General features: G+C 39.7%; 1 long non-coding RNA gene across 1 annotated transcript in view; it reads right to left on the minus strand.

Annotated features, from left to right (window-relative positions):
- Window positions 1-6561: 6561 nt before the first annotated feature.
- The window catches only part of LOC124529262 (uncharacterized), a 297645-nt gene continuing 278192 nt past the window's right edge, over window positions 6562-26014 (minus strand). Inside the window, exons 4-5 of the long non-coding RNA XR_006966295.1 lie at window positions 22077-22233; window positions 6562-7712 (exon numbers count right to left, since the gene is read on the minus strand). This is a non-coding gene — a long non-coding RNA (uncharacterized LOC124529262). The remainder of the gene's footprint in view (window positions 7713-22076; window positions 22234-26014) is intronic.

A 26014-nucleotide genomic window follows, 5' to 3' on the forward strand; every position in this document is an offset into this window, starting at 1 on the left:
GATTCATTACTGTATATTCCCCGCATCATTTTCTATGTCCTCTGACCTTTAAATTCCACAAAGATAAGAATTCTAACCATCTTGTTTATTGTTGTCTCACTTGTTCCCAACATACTACCAGGTACACTTGTTGAATAAATGGATTCTTTTACAAATTATTAGATGATAATCCAGGTTGCTTCCAAGACCAGTCTCATCTCACTTCCCAGTCACATTTAATGCAAGGATCACTACCTCCTTCTCTCTTCAGAGTTTCTCTTCTTGTTCTTCCCCAGACTTCCATCTTTTCCTAAACTCTACCCACTCCTTGAATTTAAGGTGGCAAATTCAGTAACTATGGTGGCCAAGCCAGTAATATAAATAAGCATTGTACTTGTCAATTATTAGAAAATTTGGAAAGAAGAAGTCTCTGGTCAAATTAAAGAACACAAGCCTAAACTAAAAGTTTCAATTTTTAAAAATTAAGTTAAATTTAGAAAACGCTGAGTGAGCCATACAGAATGGATTTATGTGATCCAGCAACTTTCAGGCTTAAATGTTGGTGCTCTTTAGGGTTCTGTCCTTCTTGGGGTTCATTATTGTTTGTATCATAATTCCTGGCCTCCAACATATTGGACTACATACAGCAACATGGAATATATATATATATATATATATATGTGTGTGTGTGTGTGTATATAATTATATTGTTATATATATGGTGTTACATTATATATAATATATAACATATATTATATGTTATGTTATATAGGTATATACTATATTTTGTAAGAATATATATGGCATCTATATTAGGTCAAATTTTATTAGAACTCATCTTGCTCCAAAAAGTCCATCTTCTTATCTATTTCCTTTTCGTGAACAGACCCCACAGTCTTCTCACTCACCTAAACTGGAAAATTTGAACTCATCATGGATTTCACCCACCTCTTCAATTTTCATAGTCATCTGTCCCTGTGTCTCATAGATCCTTGAGTGTTATGAGTTCAATTGTATTTTTTAAAGTTTATTTACTTATTTTGAGAGAGAGACAGAGAAAGAGGGAGAGAGAGAGAGAGAGTAGATGTGCACAAGTGCGGGAGGGGGGCAGAGAGAGAGAGAGAGAGAGAGGAAGAGAGAAGGAGAGAGAGAATCTCAAGCAGGCTCTGAGCTGTCAGTGCAGAGCCTGACTGGAGGCTCAAACCCACGAACTGTAAGATCGTGACCTGAGCCAAAATCAAGAGTCCAACGCTTAGCCCGCTTAATGGACTGAGCCACCCAGGCACCCCCAAGTCAAATTCTTATTATCTTTTGTTTGGTCTTTTGCCAGTTATCTTGTCAGTGATTCCAAAACCTGGATGTGTCGGAATCATATTGGAATAATTTGTTAACATAAAACTTCCCAGTCTCATCCTTATGTCATACCTACTGAAGCGTAATCTCAGAGGATGGGCTTGGAATGCTCACAATTGGTTAATTAAAGCAATGTGATAGCTTCTCAAAAATACTCATCAAAATTCTTTATCATCTCGGTCTATATTTCTAATAAACATACACACACTCATGCTGCCCTCTTCCTTCCTCTTCCTAGAGAGGAAAGTACATCACCTTCATGCTACAAAAAGAAGTCACAGTTCAAGATGCTGCAAGACAACCCAGAAATGCCTCAAGCTTGAGAACTGTAACAATGGACCACGCAAGTGAAAAGGCAAAACACGGGCAAGCCTTCTGAGTTAGAAAACGATCCAGAAACTCAGAGCCCAAAACCCAATTGCAACACCAAGAAATGAAATCATTTTCCTCAAAAAACAATTTATTTTCCTCATGGTTCATGGAAGAATTTTTGCTGATTGTGTGAAAGAAACATTTCTATCAGTTTTGTGGACAGATTTTAAAGCTAATACTGGACATGAAAGACACGTGAAACACAGCCTTGCTTATATTCAATGGACTAGTGAAAATCCCTCATAGTAAATAGTTTTCCATTTTATTGTCTTAACATTTGCTCATCTTTAACAGAAACACATTCTCTACAAATAACACATTTTCATAGATGAAAAATACAAAAAAGCTAAAGTAACAGTTAAAAAAGTTTCTTAATAAAACTTCCACCTGTAAGAAATACTTTCAGAATGACAGTGCTGATTATTCAACCCGAAGTGTTAAAAAAGAAATTGTTGCTGGCTCAGTGCGGGCAACATAGCTATGAGCAGGAAGGAGGCGCCATCTTGTGGTACAGATGAAAAATGATTTGAAGTGTAAGCAAGCCAAAAGTTCTCATCACATATTTATTTCCTTGCATTTTGAACTATTGAGTTCATAATGGCATCTGTTTTATCACCATCCAGATACAATAGACCCATGTAAACATTTTTTTTTTTTGCAACAGCTGGAACCTTTGTGTATGAGCCAAGACTGAATGCCAAATGAGGTTTTGATTTTAGCTTCTTTTTGGAGCCAATTAGGAGCACAGTGCCCCCTTGTGGTAGATTTGTCACGTTTGCAAAGAGAGTGGTAAATTCTCAGGAAGGAATCCAGATAAGAATTTAAGGATTTGAATTTTGTCAGAAGGTTGGGTGGGCATTTGAGGATCTGCATAGAAATCTTGAATGCAATCCTAATTTTCTATTATTGCATAATAAAAACAATAAAGTTCATCTTTTTTTTCCAGTTTTTATTTAAATTCTAGTTAGTTAACATATAGTGTAATATTGGTTTCAGGAGTAGAACCTAGTGATTCAATCACTTACATATAACAGTCCTCATCCCAACGAGTGCCCTTCTTAATACCCACCACCCATTTAACCCATTCCCTACTCCCCTCTCTCCAGCAACCTTGTTTATTCTCTATTATCAAGAGTCTCTTATGGTTTGCCTCCTCTTTTTTTTTTCCTTTCCCTATGTTCATCTGTTTTGTTTCTTAAATTCTACATATGAGTGAAATCACATTGTATTTGTCTTTCTCTGACTTATTTTGCTTAGTAGCTCTATCCACATCATTGCAAATGGCAAGATTTCATTTTTGATGGTTGAGAAATATTCCTGTGTGTGTGTGTGTGTGTGTGTGTGTGTATCACATCTTTATCCATTCATCAGTCAATAGATATTTGGGCCCTTTCCATAATTTGGCTATTGTTGATAATGCTGCTATAAACATTAGGGTATATGTGCCTTGAGTCAGTATTTTTGTATCCTTTGAATAAATACCCACAAGTGCAATTGTTAGATCATAGGGTAGTTCTATTTTTAACTTTTTACTTCAATACTGTTTTCCAGAGTGGTTGCACCAGTTTGCATTTTCACCAACAGTGTAAGAGGGTTCCCCTTTCTCTGCATCTTCACCAATATCTCTTGTTTTCCTGTGTTGTTAATTTTAGCCATTCCAACAGGTGTGAGGTGCTATCTCATTGTAGTTTTGATTTGTATGTCCCTGATGATAAGTGATATTGAGCATCTTTCCATGTGTCTCGTGGCCATCTGGATGTCTTCTTTGAAAAAATGTCTGTTCATGTCTTGTGCCCATTTCTTAACTGAATTTCTTGTTTTGGGGGGATGTTGAGTTTGATACATTCTTTTTAGATTTTGGATACTAACCCTTTATTATATATGCCTTTTAAAGACATTTGTCATAAAATACAGTACTGGTTTTGAACCCAAACAGTGCTTCCCAGTCTCTTGTCTTGCACACAGTGGAATCTATCAAAAACAATGACATATAAGTGTTCCTAGACACTTCCAATTGAAACAAACAATAAGACACTCCTCAATTTATTGCCAACATCCATTTGTGAGAAGTGTTGCTAAATTTAGATTTTATCTCAAGAATCTGAATGTTTAACTGGTGTCTGGCGTAATAAAAACATACTGGTTTCACTGAATTTTTTCAATGAATAGAAACCTTTACATTTCCTATCTGTGAGAATTCAGATATGATTCTTATCATGAAATGGAGGAACCAGTTAAGTCATGAAAGCTGTGCAAATTAACTTTTATGTTTTGAACTATAAAATTTAATATTTTTATTATATTTAATATTTCTATTAATATTTCTGCTTGAATAGAAATTATTAGATGAAACACATATTTTGTCCCTGCTAAATATCAGGAGCTGTACTGTATGCAAAGTGAACAGGGAGAAAAGATACAGCTCTTACTTTCAAAAAGTGTGCTGGGTAATAAGCAAAAAACTACCTATGTTTTATTTTGTTTTAAATGAACCGAGTTGTTCACAATGTAGGCTTGTTTAAAAATAAAATAGATATTAACATAGTTTTCCTAAATGGAGGTATACTTTTCTGGTTCATTTAAAAAAATTTTCTATCTTTGGGGCACCTGGTGGCTCAGTTGGTTAAGCAACCGGCTCTTGCTTTCAGCTCAGGTCATGATCTCACGGGTTGTGAGTTTGAGCCCCATGTCAGTGCAGAGCCTGCTTGGGATTCTCTTTCTCTCCCTCTCTCTCTGCCCCTCCCCCTGCTTGATCTCTCTCTCCCGCCTCCTCTCTCTCAACATAGATACATAAACTTTAAAAATTGTCTATCTTCTCAGCTTTCTAAAATAAAGAGAGTGTAAATGAACTTTAAATTTGAAACTGTCTGCGTAGTATGGCCATCCTATGAGGTCTATATTCATCAACATTCTCCAGAGGAACAGAGCCAATAGGAGATCAATGATAGGTACACGACAGATAAACAGATAGACTAGAGGGGATTTATTATAAGAATTGGCAGACATTGTTGTGAAGTCAGAGACATCTGTCTGAAAGCTGGAGAAGCAGGAGAACTGGTGTAATTTAGTCCGAGTCCAAAGGTCTGAGAAATGGGGGCTGATGATGAAAATCCCTATCTGAATCTGAAGGCCCAAGAAGTAGGAGTGCTGATGTTCAAGGGCGGGAGAAGATGCATCTCTCAGCTCAAGCAGAGGGAGAGAAAGAGAGAGAGAGAGGGAGAGAGAGAACAAACTCATCCTTTCTGGACCTTTTTGTTCTACTTAAGCAAGTTCTCAAGAGATTGGATGAAGCCTTCCCCACTGGGGAGAATGATTTGCCTTTATTCAGTTCACTTCTTCAAATGCTAATCTCTTCTGGAGACACCCTCACAGACTCTCCCTGAAATAGTGTTTTACCAGCTCTCTGGCCATCACTTAGCCCAGTCATGTTGCCATATGCAATTAATCATCACAGGGCCCATTCTTGCCTTCTGAGTAGTTATGGAAGGTAGAAATTTGAGATCACTAGACTTTCAGATGTAAGGGGTGCCCTTTGTCATATAATTATCTTAATACACAATCCTTAAGACAAATTAAGGGACTTTGACTTATGCCCTAGGGGCTGTGGGTAACTACTGGCAGCTTTCTGGAAGCTACTCAGGCCACTAAAATGAGCAGAGCAGACTGCTTCTGGGAAGATAAGATTCTGCAGAATAAAATACCTATAGGAATTTGCTGTCTCAATTTGGAGACTTTGTGATTGAACTTAAGGCACATCCACTATAATACTTCAATTCAGGCAGAAAAAAGTATGCCAAGAGATCTGTGGAGAAGTGGGGCCTGTTCACACTGGAACATAAAACTAGAAAAGGTGTTTCTTTTAGGTCTTGATTTGAAGGGTTCCAGAAAGAAGCTAGGTTGAAACTCTCTCCTACACTAGTCTGATTAATATTTGACGTTCCACTTTTTTCACACAGTGATTCACAGACAATCTCCAATATGTTTAGTATATTCTAGGTTCTTAGAAAAGGCTCAAGTGAGGGGAGAGAATTTATAATCTACCTTACCTTCTGGTAAAAAAAAAAAGTCTCAATACAAGAAACAATGGGGACCAGTATGAAATGGGCTACAGTCAATATTATAGGAAGGTACAAGCTGGGGAAAGAGAAGTGTTACAGTGAACACTTTTCCCTGGGCTACCTTCTTCAAGTGCATTTTCTCATTTAACCTTCAAAAGTCTATGAGGAATTTCCAGACATAAACAAAACGTGTACTGTGCTGAAAACCATATGCTGGTTAGGCAGAGAATCAGGGATTATAATAACAAAGATAATAGTAATACAATTATAATAACCAGGAGATATAATTTCTTGAGGCTCAACCATGCACTACACTAGGTAACAATCTTACGAAGTTGCCCCAATGGTTCCTATCTCGTAGATGAGAAAATTGAAGCTTAGGGAGATTAAATAATTCTCTTCCAAAAAAGAATAGTAAATAGTGAGGATTTAGACTCAGTACCATCTGAGTCTCAGACCCATAATCTTGGCCCTCTGTTAGGATGCTCTTGAGTCTGGACTCTGAGACTCACTGATGCTTCACTATCAAATGTTTTCCCCTGGAGCATGAACCATACATGTCAAGGATTGCTCAGTGGCTAAGACTACAGCATAAGAAGTTCTTTCAGTTAAGACATAACATCTCCAGAAGCTTCTTATTGAACACAGCACGCCTCTAAAGGATTCAGTTCTTCAGCTCATGTGTTCCGCTGGTCACCAGAAAGGCGATGCATGGCCAGGTAAGTTTGGGAAACACATGGTTCAGAAACTTAGAAAGTTGTTTTTTGTTTCTTTTTTTTTAATTGCAAGACTTCTCAGTATCATTAAAGAGTTGTAGTCATAATAGTTGTAAAAGTTCTCCTTGACATGTGATATGCCAAGTATTTTTCTCAATGTTTAATATATGGCGCGTGATTTACAATATAATAGGGGGAAGAGACTATTCTTGGTCCCATTTTGTGGGTCAGAAAAATGGAAGCAGAGCCGTTAAGTAGTTTTGGCAGCTCCACCTCATGTGACCTTGGGTAAGCTTCAGTTCACAACATTTCCCAGGCATATTTGATTTGAAAGCTTTTTGGTATGGCAAATGCTGAGATTCATTTCTTCAGGAGGTATGTTGATGTCACGGCAATAAAAAAAAAAGCTCCTAATGAGAAGCTCCATGTGCTTGCCAGCCCGGTCTCAAAGACTTCAAATAGAATATTTAATTATTCCTTCAGTGTTAGTACGATCTACTTTTTGGGATGAAGAAACCAAGCCTGAGAGCAGGTCAGAGACTTGCATGAGGTCAGGGAACACACAAGTACCCACGGTCCCCAGACCATGCTTCCAACCCCAGGATCTGGCTCTCTCCCGTCCCACCTGCCACCACTATTTTGTGCCCTGGCCCAACCAACGTCCTTGCCTTCTGAGAGACAGAACCTTGATTTCAGAGACACAGTAGAGATGTGGAGAGCCAGGACTCCAGGGCACAGGTGCATCGGTCAGCAGGAAGGCAGGAATGCAGGTCTGTGTGGGACACAAGAGAGAACGCCTAACCTGTGTGAGCAGCTGAGGACGCCAGGGCCAGGCCTGAGCTGGGGTGGGAGGTCCGCTCTGGCCAAAGCCAGTGCTAGAGGGGGTGGGGCTAGGTGAGCGGATCCAAAGTCAAATGCTTGTGCTGGGGCTTGGAGGTAGCCTGGAGTAGGTAGAGGAGTGCCTCATCATGGCCTTGCTGACATTCACGGGGAGGGCTTGGGGGTTGTTCTCACGAGGAGTGGGCTTCCTGCCTGCGGGCCTCAGCGACGTGGTGCCCCAGAGCCATCAGAGAACCGGACCCATTCACCCTCTTTCCCCAGATGGCTTATTGGAAAACCAGGTGCCTTTTTCCCAAAGAGGCAACATTAGACAGGAAGCCTAATAGATGGCAGATGGAAGTTTCACTTGCGCATTAGATTTCCTCAGACTTGGGCTGCAAATGCCAGATGGGGCCTGTGGAAGAAAAAGTCACACAAAAAAATCTTTCTGTATGTAGCTCATGCCTGGAATTAGTATAGGAAAGTGCTCTGCCCACTGAAATGTCCACAATTTGGTCATTACTAGAGAGTTACAAGTTTAAGACACAACAATTATAAATCCTCCAGAATGCCAAAGGTCACTTGCTCCAGAGATAGCGAGGAAGAGTGTGCAGAGGGAGGAAAAGTGAGCTCTGCTGACTGTGTGATACCTCCCCAGCCAGGACTTGAGGAACTTCTGGTTAGTTTTAGCACGTTTCCCAGTAGAAAACACCGTGTGTCAGGGGCACCTCTCCAGTCCATGCTGGAATGCAGCTGTAGGCATGAGGGGAGCCCCGCTCTCATTTATTCTGGCTGGCTGATCAAGAAAAGGAACAGAATGTGCTGCTTCCACAAACTGCAGAACTCTCCTGTCGTGGCACTAGCTGCTCCAGGAGCAAGGCCTGTCCAGTACTATTAGCATTCTGGAAAGTTCTCTGACTCAGAGGGCGGGAGAGGTCAGAAACTTTCTTCTCTCTAATTCAGAACTGTAGAAAAGCAGTAGCTCATCGTGTCCCGACCAAGGTTCTCCAATTGGCCTTGACAGAGTCCCAGGGTGATTGTGATAGATAAGAGACCACAAGGAGAAGACATATAGAGGGACTTCAGAGAACCGAACGGACTTCCTCTAACTCCATAAGCAGCCCAAGAGATAGGTTTACTTAGCCGTCTGGATCTCCGTATTTGGCAAGGCTGAGTCTAATCTCTACTCTGCAGGAGAAAGTAGCTTCCTTGATTAAGGATGTCTACTCTGTAATTTGGAGCCAGCGGAGTGATGCCAGCTGTCCTGCCAACAAACGTAGTTTTACACCAACCTGTCGCAAAGAAGCCTTTCCTACTGCTGCCGTAGACTTCAAGGTCGCAGGAATAGACTCCCTGAGTTCAACTGCTGTACGGCCCTGAAGATACATTCACAGCAAATTTCCAAGAAGGAAGCGCAGGGAGGACACAGATGAAGAGATTTTGACATTTATTCCCATGTGATACATGAATAAGAGAAATAAGGCTAATAAAGTGTTTTCGATGGTAATGTAGCCCACATTTTATTCCAAAGCATGTATATCCTCACATTTAATTCACAGCTGGATGTACAGTGACTATTACATGTATGTATCATAGTGGGCAGGTTTGTTCAAAATGAAAACAAGGTCGTTTCGCCAGTCGTATTTCATGTACAGTATTAGCGTCACTTCGGAACGTTATAGAAACTTCTTCAGTGAGGCAATTGCTTCCTATAGGCTGGTGACAAAAATGTTATAACCGGATTATTCTAATACAGCATTGCTTTAGAGAACAGCTCAACGTTACTTCTGACTGACCTCTGCGTGTGCTAGAAACGTATCTTTTAGGAAAGGCGACCTCTATTCCAAGTTCGAATATAGTTTGATTTTTGAGTTTTTTGAAAGATTTTTTTTTTACTTAAAAGAAGGCGTGCTAAAACATGAAGCGACTGTCTCTCCTCCCCTCCTCCTTTTCATTCCAAAAACAAACAGAAGAGGAACAAAGAAATAAACACAACATGTTTCCTGTGTCTATTTCTACGAATTATTCAGTAGCAAACAATGTGTCAAGCTTGCGAACGGGTACTACTTGGAGACGTGCGAAAGGAGTAATCTTATTCTAGAAGCTGTATGTTCTACAGGGCAGGCATTGCATTTGCTGTCTCACACCGCACGGGGCATGGCCTTCTAAAAAGAAGCCCCAGTGGGTAGCTTCAGGTAGGCAGCTGGACCCCAGGTTTGCAAAGGGAAAGAAAGTGTCCGAGTAAGGAAGGAAGAGTGAGGGCTGCTGATTAGCTGTGTTTATCCACACTGAGCTAATAAATAAGACCTAGGCAATTCCTTCTGACTCTGGCCGGTTGCCGGGCTGCATTTGGATAAGGGCAAAATCCTGGGACACAGGAAGAAGAAAGGCCAATATTTGCTCTTGGTATCCGGCTGTTAAAACAATTTACGCAGATCACACTGGGTGAGAAGGGAAAGGCCAGGAGGCTGCGCAGCGGCATAGGAGGGGAATTGTCTCAAAACGTGGACGGAGCGTTCACATCCTGTTAAATTTAAGGCTAGTGTTATTTTTTGCAGTAAAGCTATGGAAAAGACTGAAAGGTTTGGGCAGGCAGTTTGAAAACAAGAAATGTGCTCCTTATAATTTTCTGCCTGCCACTCTGCCAACCAGCATATGTAGAAGAGAGATGGCCACCTGAGGATCATTTCCTCTCACTCCAGTGCCCATTTTCAGTGATTGATTCTTAAAGGTCACCGGATGGCTTGCCAGCACATTTTTGTTCGAGGAGTCCAGCTTTCTGTTTTGACGTTAGTCAGATACGCATGTGGCACCTGAGCAGCGAGGAGGAGACCGGGAGGAATCAGATTTTCTTTTGGCTCAGTGGCAGTCAAGTTGGAAACTTGTGTGTGTGTGACTGCCTTCCTTGGCCTAGACACCTCCAACCCAGCAAAAAAATTCTTTTGTCATAACTTTATACCACACTCTTAAAATTTTACCCTTTGTCTTTTTCTCCCCCCCCCCCCACTCTTTTAAACCTGTCCCTTCTTTCTTTCTCAAACTTTTTTTTAGAACCATACTACGTACATCAGGTGCTATAACCTCAGGGGTGGTATACAGGAATGCATGGAAGTCCCGGCTGAGGTGCTTACCTTCTGCGGGAGACTTGAAAATAATTAGCAGTAATACAGTCATACAAAGGCCATAAGGGCCCTGTGTACAAAGTGCCGTGTCCTGGACAGTGACCTGCCGGACATTTGAAGTCCATACTAATTGCTACTATAATACAATTAAATTTGGGTATCTCTCTATTCACCCAGCTACGTGATCAGCGAGCAGCTGTTGAAGCTTCTCATTTTTACCTTTTATTTCTTTTTGAAAAGTTTATTTGTCCTTAGAGAACTGCTTGACCGATTCATTTCAATCAAATTTTTTGAACGGTTATTGGCACCAAGCCCAGGATGGTACTAATATTTGGGGGTCACAGGGATGAACAGAAAGGGGCCCTCGCTTAAAATAGCCCATGGTCTAATAGATGAGACGCGTTTTCAAAGCAGCACGATATAATTCAGTGGGTAAGCTCTAGAAGTTATTTATGGAGTACTCTACGAACATAGAGTGAGAAGAAATTGCTTTTCTCTGATGGACTTCTTGGGGTATGGGTGGGTCAGGTGAAGTCATGAAGAGAGGTAACATTTGGGCTAAGTCTTAAAAATGATGAGTTCACCAGACTGGTGGCTCTGTTTGTTTCAAATCTTACCAAAGTTGAGGTGCAGTGATTTTCTACAGTGATGGGATGCAAATAACACAAAATTAATTATTGCCCGTCCTTGTTCTTAAGTCTTTAGGCTACTTCCCTGGTCGTGTTACTCAGCCTGTTCCTTGCTCAAGGCCTCTCCTAACTCACTCTGCTCCGCCATTTTTCTGGCCCATCACCTTTTCATGTCTTTCAAGTTAATCTGCCACCATTCACTCATCTCTGAGACTACGTTTACCTCTGAAGGACTCATTCATGTGTGCCACTCAACAAGGAACTATCTACTCTGGGTGTCATCACACAGCAGGGGCTTTGACATTTCAGCCTTTCCTAGTAGAAAGGAACTGAATAGAGATTTATTTTGTCACTACTATTCAAACACCTACTCAACTCCTTAGAACGTTGAAATCACCACAGATTTTATTTTAATACTTCCCATCCCCGTGAATTACACTTGATTCCTGACCTCACGCTTTTCTAGGAATTCTGTAGTATCATTTGTTCTTATTTATTTGTAACTCATTATATCGCATATCACATGGTATCACATTCCTACATTCTACCATTATATCATGATATCACATCCCTACAATAAATTGTAAATGTAATCTCTGCATATCCTACCTGATCAGCACACGCTGGTCAGACATGCGTCTACTGCGAAGCTTCTGATTTTTTAAAACAGAAAACCTGAAGAAAGCAGTGAAGTCTTTTGGGCTAATGTATGTGGTTATAAAGACCAGTCTTGACTGTGAGAACCAGTGACAAAAAGGGACCAACTATAAAGGAACTTAAGTTCTTACCAGTAGGGACAAAAGTGATTTGATGGTCCTGAACTCTAAGCTTAATACTCTGCCATTGGTCAAGCTTACAGTTACAGCAACAAATTCTGCTATAGTTTTTGTTATGTAGAGAGACTGAACTAAAGAAACCCAATTGTCGGGGCGCCTGGGTGGCGCAGTCGGTTAAGCGTCCGACTTCAGCCAGGTCACGATCTCGCGGTCTGTGAGTTCAAGCCCCGCGTCAGGCTCTGGGCTGATGGCTCAGAGCCTGGAGCCTGTTTCCGATTCTGTGTCTCCCTCTCTCTCTGCCCCTCCCCCGTTCATGCTCTGTCTCTCTCTGTCCCAAAAATAAATAAAAAAACGTTGAAAGAAAAAATTAAAAAAAAAAAAAAAGAAACCCAATTGTTTTTAAGTTCCGAGAAGAAGTAGGCCAAGTACACTTTTAGGGAGTCTGCGTTTTCTGACCTTTCCTAAATTTTCCCTTTGAAGTTGGAGAAAAAATTACTTTTTGAGAAAAGGTATGTTCTTGGAACAACTGAATAAAACTGAAAATAGTGGGAATTGAGCATAAGAATGCCTTGGAGGAAAGGAAGCCAAATTGTAGATTTTGGTTTCTATGTTTCACTTAAAACATCTCCCAAGAAAGGGACAAAAACAAAATTCTAATAGGTTATATTGAAAATCCAATGGGCGTTATTTGAAAAGCAGCTATCTTTTATGGTGTAAGATTTACCTACCTTAAAATAGCTCATTTTGCTTCATTTAATTTTCTGAGAAAACTATCAATTAAATTGGCTTAGCATATTAGATATTGGTTGGATAACTAAATTTAGTTTTGTAATCATAAGCTGAAAATCAGAATACTCTACCACAAGGTATAGATTAACTTTCTTCACAATTTTTAAGCATGCCAGGTTTCCTTCCAGTTCATAAATGTCATTGTCTTCAGAAAGCCTTAAAATTTCTGATGAGGAGGTGGCGCTTGCCAACCAAAAATGACCAATGCTCCATTTAATATACATATTTTTTATTTTTTTTAAACATTTATTTATTATTGAGAGACAAAGCGTGAGCAGGGGAGGGGCAGAGATAGGGGGAGACACAGAATCAGAAGCAGGCTCCAGGCTCTGAGCCATCAGCACAGAGCCCGATGCAGGGCTCCAACTCACAAACAGCAAGATCATGACTTGAGCCAAAGTCGGATGCTTAACCCACCTGAGCCACCCAGGCTCCCTGACCAACGTTCCATTTAAATCCAGTACTATGCCCTTTGGAAATTACTATTAGGATATTAAGGAGAAAATAGCAACATTCTTATGTATCGGCTGGGAAACATCTGTGCAGCCATATATTCTAATCACGAACCCAGGGAGATCTTTTTTAAAAAATATTATATGTAAACTAATATCCTTTAATTGTGACAGTAAGCATGACATTATGCTGACACTCTAGCTCCAAATGTCCAGATTTATCTTTGTGCGAATCTAGTGAATGCCATCTATCTTGGTACAATAGAAGTAGAATTGGTAGTTCTCCTGGATGCAAACTGGTGCAGCCACTCTGGAGAACAATATGAAGGTTCCTCAAAAAATTATAAATACAACTACCCTATGACCCAGCAATTGCACTACTAGGTATTTATCCAAAGGATACAGAAATGCTGACTCGAAGGGGCATATACACCCCAATGTTTATAGCAGTACTTACCAACAATAGCCAAATTATGGAAAGAGTCCAAATGTGCAAATATATATATATATATATATATATTACTCAGCCTTTAGAAAGAATGCAATCGTGCCATTTGCAATTGCATAGATAGGGCTACAGAGTGTAATCTAAGCAAAATAAGTCAGTCAGAGAAAGACAAATACCATATGATCTCACTCATGTGGAATTTAAGAAACAAAATAAATAAGCAAGGGAAAAAAAAAGATATCTATAGAGAAACAAACCAAGAAGCCGACTTTTAAATGTTGAGAGCAAACTGATGGTTACCAGAGGGTGGGCGGGGGGATGGGTGAAATAGGTGAAGGGGTTAAGAGTACATTGATCACGATGAGTACTGAGTAATGTATAGAACTGTTGAATCACTATATCGTGCACCTGCAACTAATATAACACTGCATGTTAACTACACTGGAATTAAAATTAAAAACTTAATAAAAAAAGAAACAAAAAGAAAAAACTTCTTAAACTATATAGTGAAAAAATGCCTGTATTTTCAAGCCCCCCCCCACCATGCTGTTTTTCACTTTTTAAATTATTTTTGTATATTATTTACATACATGTATTTAACTTATTTACTCCTGAACACAGAAATACCATAGTTTAATTATTTACTCTACCACTTTGATTACATTACATTTAGGTAACATTATATTGTGTGTGTGTTTGAAAATTGCATTCTTACAATTCACAGCTTCCTGTGTTTCCCTGCCTAAAATCCACAGCACATAACAGGCAATCACTCTGTCCCCTGACCTGCCATCATGATGCACCCACAGAGATGCATCAGACTTGTCAGGAGAGGACCTGATTCCATGTTAAGTTTGTTTTGTTCTGCACATTTTTATTGCAACTATCTTCAAAAACTATAAAGTTACAGGGCTCTTTCCAAGACTTTCCTTGGGGTTCTAGTTCAGGTTTACTGTATGTCTAGTCTTGTTATGGTGACAGATTCCACATCTCTTAAACTGTGCTTTGCTTAAATCATGAATTTCCTCTAAACATTATTTGTGGAAAAATCAATAACCAGGATCCAATTAAAAATCTGGAAAAAGGGAATGTTCATTTGCTCCCGCCCTCGTGATCGTCTTCTCTTACTCCAGTTTGTCATAAATTTTTGATACCGATATTCCCTTCAGACTCCTTTGACACAAATGAAATTTCTTGAAAAGATAAAAGAAAAATTTTAGTTACCCCAATTTGAATCAATCCAATTAAGGCAACAGACAGACAAAAAATGATTTTAGAATATATGCATAAACCATCTCTCTGTAAAATTTAAGCAGCTTTAAAAGTACTGAGAATTAGCAACAACTTGGAAAATTAATAGAGAGTCTGGGGCACGTGGGTGGCTCAGTTAATTAAACATCTGACTCTTGATTTCGGCTCAGGTCATGATTTCACTGTTCATGAGTTTGAGCCCTGCATCAGGCTCCACGCTCACAGTGGAGAGCCTGCTTGGGATTCTCTCTCTCTCTAAAATAAATAAATAAATAAATAAACAAACAAACAAAAAATTAAAAGAGAATGCTTGTAAGTAATAATAAAGAGGTAGGAAGATTTTATAAATTAATAGACTGCTTATAATTGATATTTAAAAATATATAGAGAGACATATAAATATAGATTTCTTAAAACCATTTATAAAAATAATGAAAGAAAAAGTAAGGTTCTCTCTCAACATCTTCACAACTGCTCTCTTCCCATTTACCTCAGGAGAAAAGCCTCTTCATTTAGCCCTGAAAAGACATTAACCTCCCTGTAATGTTCTATATTCTAGTCTCTGTCATATTATTCCATTTCATCTTCTCCATAAATAAGCATCAGCCGAACAGATCACATTTATTCTATCGTAGTGTTTCTTGTCTGGGCTCGCCAATTCGCAAATAGAATATGAACTCTTAAAGAGATTCTTTTTTTCTTACATCTATATTGTCAGTACCTAATACCTAGTAGGTGCCAGTAATTATTTGTGCACAGATTAACTTGTTTTTTCAAATATGGTAATTTTGCCATAAATAGAAAAGATATGAGAGTAAGAATAGATACAAGCATTAAGATACAATTCTTTAGTTTCTTTGTTTTGGTGTAGTAGAAAAAGCAGTAAATTTAGAATATGTGTAACTGATTCATTAGTTCATGCAGGCATCCATCTATCTTTCCATCCATCCATCCATCCATCCATCCAAGAAACATGGAACATGGATTGAGAAAGTCCTGTGCAGACTCCTCTCTCTCTTTCATTTACTAATTGTATGACCTTAGACAAGTCAATCTGCCTGAACATCTTTCCTTTTCTATAAAATAATGACAATGATCTCCACATTCTTTGCCCAGAAAGTCTAAGTGAAATATTTCATGTGAATGTGCTTTAAAAACTGTAAGGCACTCTACAATAAAACATATATCATTACGACTAACATATTGTCACTCAAAATGAACACATTTATTTAAATGAGGGCCAGAAAAGTAAGACTATTCATTGTCTTGTATTTGTATCTTCCTACAGTTCTCATATGTGCTCAGGCAAATGAAGGTGAAAGATAAATCTCTATGCAGTTTTTGCATGGGATTTGAAAGAACAAATTGCATACTGTGTGATAAATAACAATGCATTTATTCATTCCTTAAAACTTGATTTGTTTTACAAGTATCTATTATCCCCAAACTATATGCAAAGCACTATGCTAGGCACCCCATGTGAAATGAACTGTTTAAAAAGGCAAGTTAAGCATAAGTCTGTGTTATTCCAAATCTTTAAAAAATCAATTGGTCAAGTGACTTCAAATATTTTACTATTCCCAATCATTCAAACAAGGTGTAGATTATTGTCTTGTTCCCACTTCCAATCCAGGGTATTAGCATCATGTCATGCTGATTATAGGTAACAGTTTTAGAACACTCTATCTGCGCAAGTAATGAGTAGTACTCAACTTGTATTATACAATTGAATACTTACAGCAAATCTAAAGCATAGCTATTCTCATTCTACATAACAGCAACAGTGTCTGTGAGGCCACATCCTTAGTCACCATTTTGTATGACCTCAGCTTTGTTGTCTGAATGCCTAGACACCCCATTTTATACAAAGATTGGTAGCTCAGCAATGTAATGTGTTAGTGATAATTGTTCTCCCTACTCAGCCCAGGTCCTAACTTGTATGTGTAGAGCACTGAAACATACAGGAGCTAGAATCCTGTAGACATAGGCAACTTCCCATGTTGTCTTTCCTATATAGCACATTTCGGCGGCATAAAAAAAATAATAAATCCATTATATGTGGAATGTATTGTAATATCTCCGAAAAACTGGGAAATATTTCAAAGCTTGTCAAGCCAAAGCCTGCAGTAAATTTTTCTTTGACATCACACAACCACAGATGTCCCAACATGTTTGCCTCTGATGTGCTCAACATGAGTGATACAGATCATGGCACGGTGCATGCTGGGGAAGCATGTTGGATTCTAGCAACACTTGTCTTCCTTGTCACTTGCTCCTCAAGTGCAAAGACCACCATCATATGAAAAAATAGTAAGAGTGTCCTAGCTCTACTGAGAAAGAAACTTTATAGGAGGGAACTTCTCCTTAGCTTCACATGATAAAAATCAGATGTGATGTTTTTCTAGTTACATAAGCAGAACTTTCATTGAAATCCATGACTGAGAATAGAACAGATAGCAGTTACATGGAAGCTTGGCTTTTTTGGAAATAAGATATGCCAAGACGGGGGCACCTGGCTGGCTCAGTCTATAGAGCATGTGGCTCTTGATCTCGGGTTGTGAGTTCAAACCCGGCATTAAGTTGCAGAGATTACATAAAATAAAATATTTTTTTTTTAAAGATATGCCAAGAAGGATGTTACCCACCAAGAATCTCATTCTAAGTTGGCTTCGGAGGTTCCTTGTGCAAACTGGAGGGCTACGTCTGCAGTTGGTACAAGCCCAAGCATGAAACAGTTTCAGAACTTACCTAATCACCTTTTAGTCTAACAATCTGCTGAAATCTGCTAATGTGATTGGCAAGAAACCCAGAAGTAGCACTTGTGTCTTTATTCATGGAGTCGTCTAGAAATGTGGACAAGGTGGTTTGGTGTACCTACAGTTATGATAAAATCCTCCTCTTCTTCTGCATAGAACTCTTTCTTACATACAGCCTAGAACAATGCACTGTCTTGTTTAGCTTCATTAGCATTATTTCAACAAGGCCTGAATCTCTTCCTCTCTTGCAAGAAGGGCCAACGAACTGGAGATTAGAGATACTTGGCTCTTGTCCCACACTGCCACCAAAGCGCCATGTGTGACCTTGGTTATGTCTCTTCGTTTTCTCAGCTAATGAATCAGAATTTGGAAGTTTCTTTCCAAACCTAGAAGTCTCTCTTTACTATTTTCTTTGAATATGACATTTCTTTTTATCCATGGACACCTCCATGCCTTTAGCTATTTGTTCATATCTCTTTTATTTGAACAATACAAACACTGTAATGAGTCTTCTTCAAATTCAACTGTTCTTTTATATGGAGACTTTATTCTTCAGCTAGGACACACCATCCATCTTCCAAGTTACTGAATCTTTATGAACAAAGGAGGGTCTGGGATATACCAATGACTTGTATCTTTTATTGGAAGAGAAGTGAATCATAGCAGGCCTATTACTGCTATAAACTATTTGAGGAGGCCTTAGCTTAGGAAAACAGGAGGGCAACCAATTTCTCTGTGCTTCCTGGTGATGTGTAGGAATGAAGTTTTGAAACCCTAAGCAGAGCTCAGTAAGCCCAGAATATGATTCTCTCTCTACATTCTTCCTGACGTTACAATTTTATATTATTACTATTTCATAAAATTATTGCTTCTTTGGTTCAACGGTAGTTCTGCCTTATGTTTAACAGAAAGAAATGTTTATATTATACAAGTTCATCGTTTTTTTTTTTTAAGTTTATTTATTTTGAGAGAGAGAAAGAGAGAGTGAGCAGGGGAGGGGCAGAGAGAGGGAGAGAAAGAACCCCAAGTAGGTTCTGCACCGTGGCTCAAACTCACAAGCCATGAGATCAGGATCATGACCTGAGCTGAAATCCAGACTAGGACGCTTATGCCCAACCGAGTCACCCAGGCGCCCCCGAGTTGATTGTTAATCAGTGGCACAAAAGCAAAAATACACAAAAACAAATGGTGACAGAGCATCCTTAACGACCACTGTGCTGCAAAAGTACAAAATAGCGTACGTGACAATATTTAATGGTATGAGACAGATTTGCAGTCATCCTATATGGTTAAATAAATAAAACTTGTTTAATTAGAAAAGGACTGGCTGCATGAAAGCTCTGGGAATACGTCTGAGCAAAAGAAACGAACACTCTTTTAAAAGATTGTTAGATGTCGCCACAAGGTGGTGTGAAGTGTCCGATCTAGCTTGTTTGTCTGGTAGCAAGGAGAGGCTGAGGGAGGTCAGAAGGGGAGTGTCCCTCCGAGGAGGGAAAGCAGAGAAGAGGAGCAGTGAGGGGGGGTAGGGGATGTTTGTACATCGAGACACTTGGGGCACACCCACCGTACCTTATTCAGAGGCCACTTCTTCCCTGCCCTCAAGACCGCAGTGCTTTCTTCACCTCACACCTCCTCCTGCTTAACTGCGCCTCCAAGGTGCCCTCCGAGGTGAATTTTGTCTTTGGAAGTAGCTACACAAAACATCTACCCTACAGTGCACCACGTTTCTCCTTTCGCCATAACACACATTTGAGTCCGTGAATACTTTCATGGAATGTGAACTGTTCAAGTACCATCATCTGTCACCAATGACACAGACAGACCGGTCATCGCTGATAAGTGGGCCACATGAAATCCACAGTCCTCCCCTCTGAGCTTGAGAGAATTGGAAGAGTGTGAAACAGAGTGGTTATATCAAAGAGATATTCCACAGGCTTCAGCTTGATGTAGTTGGAAGGGCGCTCGTCTAAGAGTTTCAACATTTTCCGTCTGGGCTGTCAACAAGCATCGCCAGAGCCAAAGAACATTGGAGAAAGTCAACCTGGAAAATCCCCTGCGGGGTATTGATTTTCCCTTTCCCAGAGAAAGGTCTGGACATGAGAGGAAGGTCCTGCTGTTATTACTGAGAAGTCACATTCTTTGAGGTGACTGGTTTTTTCTACTGATTTTCAGAGCTGAAAAAGCATTTTGAAAACTTTGTTTACCCGGTAAACATTACTCATTCCCAGGGCAAGTTTTCCTCTGTATCATTAATCGCGAGTGTTCCTCAAGAAGTAATATATATACATTTATATTTATATTTATTTATATTTATATACACACATACACACGCATATATATTTCTATATATATTTTATGATTAAGCTATTTTATATGCATTTATATATATTTTTTGAGTGAAAAAGCTATCATATATATATATATATATATATGCTTTCAATTTCAAATTAGTTTTTGATTGAGTGCTGGTGCTTTAGGTCACGGCAATCAAAACTGCAGTTCTTGCCCTCTATAGAGATATTTTTTTCCTCCATAACTGCAGTTGGCAGTACCGTAAGCACCAAAAGAAAAGTGAGTCATGGTGCCCCTGATATTTCAAAGTGAAGGTTGATTACATTTAGAAAAGATCTTTGCAGGCAGAGACATTACAGCCAGATCATGGATACTGACCACCCTTGTTGATCCAGTTTAACACTGAGGATCCACGGTTCCAGGTTTGTGATAGCAATGTTAACAAAATCTAACATGCAATGGTGCTTCGTGTAGGCCACAAGAGCCCCATGAGTTAGGTACTCGTATTAACTTCTATTTCATAGATATGGCACCACTGACACAGAAAGGTTGAGCAACTTGCCTGAAGTCACACAGCTGCTAAGTGTGCCAGAAAGGATTTGCAAGTAGCCGGGCCAAGGTTTCAGAGGCCAGTTACCACTACCAAATACAAATTCTGGAACGCGGCAGATGAGAATAATTGTGCAAGTACAAAATAAATGAACTCATTACTTCAGCACCTGGTCTATTAAGAAACTCATCTATTTGGCAGCGTTTTATGTTTTGAATACAATTGCAAGCCAGGAAAAAACAAAATAACCAAAAAAACAAAGCAGCTGTGAGCAGCTAAAAAGGACAAACCAAATCAAGGCACCAAGGGACAGATAAAGTATTCTTGGGAGGGCACAGCTTGCCCTCACGCCAACTGTATTCACTGTTAATGTACACACATCAGAGTTGTGATGCATCACACAACTTATCGGTTGTTACTGTAGACATAAATGGTTGTCAAGTCCAAGGCAACTCAGATCTGCAATCACTGACATTATTCACAGAAAGGAGTGAGTACACAGGAGAACATGGGGAAAACGCTAAAAGGAAAAAAAAAACCCTCACATTTTATCAGTTGTATCAGTTTATATAAGGCCATTTAGTGCAAGAGCCCAAACCCTGATCAATTCGAGAAACCTCAGAACCATCAAAGCCTTGCAACAGAGCTCATTAAGACATGTTCATACTGGCGATAGTAAGTGATGGACAAAATCTCAAATGACATTTGGTTATTAGTTCATAAAGAAAAATATAGAAAATACTGTTTGGAAAGATTTCTGTTGAAATTAATTACTTTTGAAATGGACACGTGATACGTTAGGGAATAAATACCCTACCTTAGAACCAACACTCCTCTTTCCATAGCAACATCCCCTTAGGAGTCCATGAGATTGAAGTTGATTAACTGTATTTTTCACTTTTGTAGGGTAGCATGACCTTCTGAGCACCATGGCCTTGCACGGGAGAGTTAGTGCTTGCTGGACACACAGTGCCTTCTTACGGGGCTGGGCTGCCAGTGTGAAGCATCTATCAGGGTGAGTCCAGCTTACAAGACCCAATCAGAGTCAGAGCTGGTGGGAGGTGGTGTTTCTGTCTACGGAACTTCAAAATAGCCGTTTGGGGGTTTTTTTTTTTGGTTTTTTGTTTTTGTTTTTTTACCATAATAGATGCTTAAAAATGAATGTGATTCACATATTAGCATGCAAAGATTCATAAATTATATTTTGGTCAAGGGCTCAGGGTCCAGATCTGTGTTGCCAACATGTGATGAAGTTTTAACTAAAATGCTGGCCAGGGGCTCCTGGGTGGCGCAGTCGGTTAAGCGTCCGACTTCAGCCAGGTCACGATCTCGCGGTCCGTGAGTTCGAGCCCCGCGTCAGGCTCTGGGCTGATGGCTCGGAGCCTGGAGCCTGTTTCCGATTCTGTGTCTCCCTCTCTCTCTGCCCCTCCCCCGTTCATGCTCTGTCTCTCTCTGTCCCAAAAATAAAAAAAAAATTAAAAAAATTTAAAAAACGTTGAAAAAGAGAAAAAAATAAAATGCTGGCCATTTTAATAATGGACCAGAGGTCCCTGCCTGAGAAGCAAAAATACATAAACAACTTTTCTTTCATTAATTTAAACACAGCCCCTCCTAGTATAGAACTGATCATTCAAGAGTCTATCTACTACTGCAAAGGAAGCAAAAACATGTGAAAAACATTCCCTTAGAATTCTACTTTATTTCACATACTTACTCTGAACCCTCAGGTTTTGGAAAATGAGCACTTCTTTACTCATAACATCAATTGCATCAAAATGTCAGTCAAAATCTGCTTCTTCTGTTGTTTTTTCCATCATAGTTATCCAGTTATCCAGAAAAAAACACCAGTTAAATGATGTCATCCTGGGAGCCTACATGGTAAAACAAGAAATAGAAGGAAACTTCTTATTTATATATCTGTTTTTAGGTGACAACCAGAAAACATCGTTGTTAAGCCAAATATTAAGACTAGAATACATAGAAGGCCTTTCTGTACTACGGAAGAGAAACATGTCAACAAACACTAAGGACTTGCTATAGATCCTACCATATATCCATGTGAAGAGAATACGGTAAGGAGGAAAAGAAAAAAAGTGTAAGTCCTGAAGAAGCTCAGAGTCTAATAAAGAGATAGACATATATAAAACTGCCTACAAACAACATAGGACATATGATAGAAGTATGTAATGCCAAGAAGGCAGGCAGGCAAGTGCACTGAGGGGAAGCAAGTTGTTCTCTGGGCAGGGAGTGGGGGGGGTAGAAAAAGAAGGGGGGCAGTGGGAGGAGAGGGTGGTATAGAAGTTAAGATCTCCAGTTCTGGAATCAGTCAACTGACCTGGCTCACAGTCCTAGATTACTACTTAACTGTTAGTGACCCTCAGGCAAATGATTTATCTTCTCTGTGCCTTTTGTGTAAAGTGGGAATAATAACAGAACCTTCCTCCTTGGGTTGTTTTGAGGATTCAATGAGATCATGCATGGAAAATGTTAGCTCGGTGCCAGCATACAATTGCCCTTAATAAACGTTAGTCAAAAACGAAGAAGAAAAAGGAAGGCTATTCCTGTAGAGGAAGACTTGAGTTTGGTTGAGGGATAACTGAGTGGACAAGGGTGCAGACACTTCTGGCTGAAGAAACGTAAGGTCGAAAAGTACGCGGGGCAGAATAATCCAGAACAAAAGCCGAGGGTACATAGTAATGGGAGGATAGCGCTCACGGGGTGCAGAGTAACACAGTGGGGATGAGTTAGTGCTATGAGTGGCAGTACAAGCGGGGTGCGTTGCTGCCCCCGCTCACAATTAAATATCAAATGAAAGAACAACTTACGTGTTTATGTGCCCAAGTGTTGCATTGTCTAGGCATAAAATAGATGCTTATATGAAATATACATTGATTTGATTTAAATATAGCAGCTATAAATCTCAGATAACCACTCAGGCTGCAACTTATCTGACCTATGACCAGCACTTGGCATGAATGATCATCCCTTTTACACTTTCTTCACTTAGGTTCCAGGACACTGTATGTTCTTGGTTTTCTTCTTAACAGCATCCCTGATTAATGAAACTCTTACAGAGGAACACTTGCCCTGGGAATGAGTAAGGACTCTTATCTGTGTTTGATTCCCTTTATGTTCAACAAGTTGGTGGCAACGTGTTACTGGTAGCTATCCCTTTAAGAAGAATCTACCATACAAATCACCATGGGATTTGAAGGCTTTCTCCTCTTCTCTGCAGAGCATCTCTAATGAACTCCCCGCACACAGCTTTCTCTTGTCCCGGGGGCTACGCTACTGTCCCTTCTACCATCCAGTGATTGTCTGACTCTCTTGCATCTTGTACCCCGTGCCCTGGAACATCATCTGTCTTCTTTCAACTTTACCTGCAGTCTCCTGTAATGCCAAGCCAAGCCACATAAGGTCTAATTTAATAAAAGCAAAAGGACTCAAGGGTGAAGATGCCCCACGTAGACGCAGAATGGTTTCCCATAGTGTAATCTTCTCACGCTCCACTGGTGTGCTTGCGAAACTAGCAGTGGGCTGTGGCCGCAACCTAGTCTCTGCAACCCCTTGCAACTCTGCTGGTCTTACTCCCCCAAAGTGAAGTCACTTCCCAGGATACCAGAAGATTTCTAAATGGCTGTTTTTTGACCACCCCATCAGGGGTATTCTGTGATAGCAGCCCGACTTCCATTTTCCACGCACATTCCCCCAACTTCTGCATCCGCCTCTCTGGTCTCTCTTCCTTTGACCCTCTTGCTCCCTCTTATAAGGATTCCTGTGATTACATTGGGTCCACCAGGATAATCTCCCCATCTCAAGATCATTAACTGAATGATACCCTCAAAATCCTCTCTTGCCCTAGAAAGTAACATATTCACAAGTTCTAGGGACTGGGACATAGACTTCTTTAGAGGGGGGCATTATTCTATCTACCACAGTGTCTTATAGTGAAGCACTAAAGTTTAACCCTCGGTAGGCTGATACTAGCTGATGGAAAGCATGAGGAAGCTTCAGCTTTCCATAGTGCGCCTCTCATTGAGTGGCAGCTATGTGCCAAACTCTATGATTAGTTGGGAATGTAAAACCATAGTGACAACAAAATGATAAATAACAAATACTACAGCTAGCCGTATGTGAAGTACTTTTATGAGGCAAACAGCGGAGATAAGTTATCTCTAAATTTCACAAAAGTCTTGAAAGATTTTATCTCTTTTATAGTTGCGGAAACCGAGGCTCAAAACGGGTGAAACAGCAAAAGCTGAAATTTGAACATGGGTCTTCTCACTCAAAAATATCTGTCTTTTGAACTTAAATACACTGTCCCACTTTTCCCCTCACAATGCCTGAGGGCTTTTCCTAGGTAAGTGGCAGTAAAGAACTACTTTTAGGCATTTAGCAACTCACTGTCCACAGAGAGGAGGATTCAATAGATCTGACTCCTGTCCTCAAAGGAGTTATAGTAGAGTCTAGCCTGGAAGTGAATTTGATTATATCAACAGAATTCTCTTACCTCCTTCCCTTTCTTTAACTTACTAGAAGACTAAAATACAAATATTTCTTTTTCCTTCCTGGAAGATTTAAACATTAAAATCTGTCTTAAGGGAAAGGAGAATAAGTTTTCTAATTGCTAATAAGTTAGGCTTTGAGCCTATTAGGGTGTAAAATCCATTGTTTCAATAAGTTTTGAGGCCAGAGGGAGTGGTTTGAATAAGAATGAGATAAGAAGGAATTTCTTTTTTGGGACACCTGGGCTGCTCAGTCAGTTAAGCGTACAGCTCTTGATTTTGGCTCAGGTCATGATCTCACAGGTTTGTGTGTTCAAGCCCTGTGTCTAACTCTGTACTGATGGGATGCAGCCTGCTTGGGATTCTCTCTCTTTTTCTCTCTCTGCCCCTCCCCCACCGGCACAAGCACGCATGCATGCTCTCTGTCTCTCTCTCTCACTCACTCTCACTTTCTCTCTCTCTCTCTCTCTCTCTCTCTCAAAATAAATAAATAAACATTAGAAAAGAAAAAAGGAATTTCCTTTTGAACCCGAAAGAGCTGTCCCTGGACGGATGAGATAAGGATAGTTCAACAAGGTATGTCTATGCATTGAAACATTAGAATCCCATTGGGATGAGATTTCCATCTGACCCAATGGATAAAGCCTATAAGGGAATTAGCCTGTTTTGTAGATAGTAAAGAAATGCGTTAATTCTTAAGCCTAGAATTCATAACTGATATATTTAGAGAAAGTTAAGTATATTTATTAAGGGCCTGGGAGGTACTCAAAACAGTCCTAGACATTTTGGCACATAATTAAGCACATAACTCAGTATCTTTTACTTGATAATTGAAATTCTAGATGGAAGTTGGGAGTGGTGATGCACCAAACTATGATTTCAGTTCTATTGGAATTTTATTTCTGGCTTATGTTAAAAAAATATTGCCTAAAGTTCTGAAATAAAAAATTGAGACCTAAATTATTTTCCAATCAAGCAAATTCATTGAAGTGTTATTCGTTCCTTGCCGGCTAATGTTTGTCATTGAAAGAGATTGTAGCTTCTGAAGAGAGCCAAATGCATTAAAAGAGGATTGACTATTAAAGTGGGGATATGGATATCGTTGGCTTTTATGGGTTGAATTATGTCTTCTCAAATTTCATATGTT

Source organism: Lynx rufus, unplaced genomic scaffold, assembly GCF_022079265.1.
Source record: "Lynx rufus isolate CCGP_SWC_20201006 ecotype Redwood Valley unplaced genomic scaffold, mLynRuf1.p SCAF_6, whole genome shotgun sequence".
Classification (NCBI taxonomy): Eukaryota; Metazoa; Chordata; class Mammalia; order Carnivora; family Felidae; genus Lynx; species Lynx rufus.